A 4,815-nucleotide genomic window follows, 5' to 3' on the forward strand; every position below is an offset into this window, starting at 1 on the left:
GATTGGCTAATCATAGCGAAGAACAAAATTCGTAGCCTTGTTGTCTTTACTTGTCTATTACGTGATTGAAATTGCTTAGATATTAGCAAGTTTCCATGGAATAGGTTTAATTTTCTTTGCATATTCGCTTTTATAAACTGGTTAGAAGTATATAATAAATTTACCGCCTGTTATCATTGTGAGGATGTCCAGAAAAACGCCGCTCGGAACGGAATGTGTAAACGAAATGAAATGCTGCTGCGACAAATATAACAATGGCTGGATTTCACTTCGAAAACAGTTTTAATAGTGAGTACAATCATGTACATTAGTTTGTTGAAACACAGTAATAGGAAACTTGCTTTTTTGTCCTTTTCATCGTAAATGTTTACAGTTTTATCTTGTATCTCGAGTTTATCCACTGGATAGTGGATTTAAACTACCTCCGGACCTTGGATAACTTTATCCAACGGATAGGGGTTTTTATCCGTTGGATAAATTTATCCAAGCTTCGTGCAACGCAAATTTCACGCTGGATAAAAGTTATCCGTTGGATAGCGACTTATCCACCTTTCGTACAACCGGACCCTGGTGTGTAGTCTCAAAATGGCAATTGCACAGCAGCCAGCTGTTATTATGAAGATTGTAGAGTACAGCCTTGTACCCAGGCGCTTTAATAGTAAAAAAATAATGTTGCATTCAGTTATTGTATAGAGGTCAGCTAAAAAACACGAGGGCGCTTGGAGTGGTTTTGCTAAATTTAGCGCCTGGCAGAAAATGATTTCAACATGTAAACAATCAAATGAATTATACAATATAATACAATACAACATAATTATATACTATAATTACTTGAATTAGATTCAGGTTTTTACAGATACACCGGTTTTTAAAAATGTTATAGGTTGATTAATATTGAACATTTCATGTTACAAATTATATTCGATAAGTATCACGTATGGAATCTATTTACTTTTGAATTCATATCGCGTTGAATTCGTCATCGGATTATTAAACCTGTAAACAAAGGAATATGAGTTTATCTCAGTTTATGTCATGAACAGAAACCTCTTAATATGTTGTAAATGCGCTCGCATTTCCCAATAGTGAATATGTAAATACGGCAGGCGATTATTCGAGTACTCTACGAATATAGTCACTCCGACGGAAAATATTTAAATAAAAGTACCTTCAGATGATTCTTCGCCAAAGGAAACGTTTATAATACTTGGCTAGCGCATCGGCAGTCGATCCAGTAAAAAATATATATAATGAAAATATAAACTGCAAAATACAAGCGTTTTCCAGAAATCGGTCACGATTTGCCAGAAATCGATCATTTTCTTCCAGACGCTTCCTCGCAAAAAAAGCACCCCTGCGCGCTTGCTATTTTCTGCTGACCTCTATATAAGACCTGAATGCAACGTTATATATTTTACTATTAAAGCGCCTGAGTACGAGGCTGTGTAGAGTGCGTATTAAGAAGGATATTTGAACTCGTTTTAACTTATTCTGTAGCTTCACTGAGCAGAGCAAAACAGAAATGCACAAGTGTGAACCAGTGATGAGTTATAGGATTTCATAAACACCAGGGGCCGGTTGTTCGAAAGGTGGATAAGTCGCTATCCAACGGATAAGTCGCTATCCAATGAATAAGTTTTATCCAGCGTGTGATTTGCGTTGCACGAAGCTTGGATAACTTTATCCAGCGGATAAAAATCGCTATCTACCGGATAAATTTATCCAAGGTCCGGAGGTGGTTTAAATCCACTATCCAGTGGATAAATTCAAAACATTTATATAAAATAAGAAAAAAATGCCATATTCCTGTTACTGTGTTTCAACAAACTAATACACATCATGATTGTATTCACTATTAAAAATGTTTTCGAAGTGCAATTTGTCGCAGCAGCGTTTCACGTTGCCTACACATGCCGTTCCGAGCGGCGATTTTTTGGAGATCCTCGCATTTATAACAGGCGGTAAATTTACTATACGCTTCTAATCAGTTTATAAACGCGAATATGCAAAGAAAGATTCAACCTATTCCAAGGAAACTTGCTAATATCTAAGTAATTTCATTCACGAACATTAAAATAGTGTTCCTAAATTTGCTATGGAACCGAAAGGCAAAGCGTTGCAAGGTCAAGGAATAAAATTGCAATGTGTTTGATTAATAAAATCACTATGATGTGAAGTGCAAAGTTCGAGCAAATCACTTGTTCAAGTCTTTTCCATTCAGTAACTATACTCGAAAATTCGTAATGATTATGAGTTCAATGTTGTAAATGCTTAGCAACAGCTGACGTTGTGGTACGAAATTTCAGGATAATCCTGTTTTCTTCCGGTAAATTTTACCTTATCTATTGGATAGCTATCCACTTCACTATCCACGCTTCGTGCAACGCATTTTTATCCAATGGATAACTATCCACTGGATAGCAGATTTATCCGTTGGATAGGACTTATCCGTTGGATAAGTTATCCATCTTTCGAACAACCGGCCCCAGAATTCTAACCATATGTTCTAACGCTAATTTAAAACTAATTAAGTAAATGAGTAAAAAACTTATTCAGTTGACGTCATTTAGGGCACAAAGCCCGTGTATTTGTTTCAGTTACATCTGATCATAATTTAGCTTCATTTTATATACTTAGTTCAACTTGTTTCAATATTAGGACAGGGCGAAGTGAATTTCTTTGCGTTATCCGTAGTCGTATGTTGGTTTCCGCCGTTAAGAGACACTATTCAGTATTATGATCAATTTACAATGTATTATAAGTTCTTTAATTTTCAGTCAATAATCTAATCCATTTATCCTAATCAAACGCAATCATTTTAGAATGTATTAATAAACGTAGGTAAGAAAATCTTTTTGGTGTTAAACGTGCTTTTGCCAATTGGAAACAAATACCGAATGTTTGCATATCTTGAATATAATAAATTTATGTAATATAATCCGGAGACATACGTTCGCGGAAAATTCTATCAAACCTATGTGTTGATAGAGATTAGTATTTCGCATTCAGGCGCTCTATATTGTCTCGCTTTTTGTTATATACATCGAAAGGTTCACACCAGCCGACAATCGCTTCAACGTGTTGAACAGCGAGTTTTAGTGAAACCAAGTTTCCTGGGGAAGACGAACAACAATTCAAAAGGTTTGATTTTACTTACTTCTGCCTTGTCAATAACAGCCGGTAGCCAGCCTGACAATTTAGTTGTTTGTTAATTTTTATAATTACTCATTCAGTTCTAAGAAATTCATAGTTTTCACAGTCAATGGACAATAAAGGCATAGTGGAGTAATCGTCAGGCTGGCTACGCTACCGCTTCTCGCGTGAACTTCCATTTTTTCTATTGGTATGAGTATACGGCTGATGGCCCGAATGTAATGTAGTCTGAATAAAATCGGTCATTGTTAATGCACACCCGCAGAGAAATAGTTTTAAAATATAACTTTCATCGTAGAACAAGAACGAACGAAAGCTTCATTAGTATCATTAACACCGAGTTTAACGGCATGTTGTAAAATATGGACGTGTGCACTCGAAAAACACTTACTCGGTTAGTAATTTGTAAAACACTGACTCGGTGATTTTTAAAACACTGACTCGGTCAGTGATTTGTAAAACATGGACTATATTATAATTCCTACCAGGAATTATTATATAGCTCAGAGGTTTCTCGTTTCTGGCGGGAATTAATCCTTGCCAGATCAGTGATCGTAGCGCAGTAAATACTAATTTAAAATCACAGTTGCATTGAAATTTACAGATATAAGAAAAAGCAACATGACGTAAATCGTGCATATAGAGGTTAGGCTTAATAAGTGACGAAAGCTTGACTTTTACATATTGGACCGAGTTTGCCGAGATTGGCTAAATACATCTTGTATGGCAATCAGCTTCTTAAATGAAAAATAAATAATGATTATTGATACGGCAACAGGCTAATTGTAATTATTTGGTAATTTATCAGTACTAATTTGTACTTTACGGAATTATTTTCGAAGATCTTTCTGTGATTTGTAAAACACTGACTCGGTCAGTGTTTTCGAGTCTAGTCCAGTCCAGTCCAGTCCAGTCAGTGTTTTACAACATCCCGAGTTTAACGCGACGAAAGAATCGTTAATGCTCGTTTGCAGAGGTTCGCCTTTGTTATACGTGCATGTTTTTAAAACATAAAGCCTTATTCACGAAAGATAACAGCTTTCACATTTTGTACAAGCATGGACATGCATAGATAATTCACACTTGACAAACTCCGTGATTTTTTATTAATACAAGAACATGTTTGTATAAAAATGTCGAATTATTAAAATAGCGTATTGTTAAAACTTCTACACCCCAGCACTAAGCTGCGATTGCCACCGCAGTTACGCACACGACGCGATTTTTGTCGTACGATTTTAGTCCGCGTTATCAAACTGTTTTTATATATTCCGAATGCTGTTCTACCGACTAAAGGCGATTCTCCATTACGTCCGCTCCGCCCGCGCGGGCGAAGCGCGCTTTGTTTTTCAGATCCGTCATGGTCCCATGGGCCGATTTTCAAAAGACGCTTCGCCCGCGCGAGTAAAGCGTACGGTAATGGAGAATCGCCTTAAGATTGCTTAAAAATTACATCGCGGGTTGTAATTTTAGCCACAAACGACTTATTTCGATACGCAGTACATGTACAGTGCATAACCGGCTATATGAGAGGAATATATAATAAAGCGACGAGGGGGTGTGGGGGAGGAGTGTTTATGGACAATATGTCAAAGCTCAATTCTAATTTTCATTGTTTCCGCGCAGTATCGTTATTGTGAACGCTCGTGATTCTACATGAAA

The sequence above is a fragment of the Dendronephthya gigantea genome, unplaced genomic scaffold (assembly GCF_004324835.1).
Source record: "Dendronephthya gigantea isolate DGI-Jeju-01 unplaced genomic scaffold, DenGig_1.0 000014F, whole genome shotgun sequence".
NCBI classification, from domain to species: Eukaryota; Metazoa; Cnidaria; class Anthozoa; order Malacalcyonacea; family Nephtheidae; genus Dendronephthya; species Dendronephthya gigantea.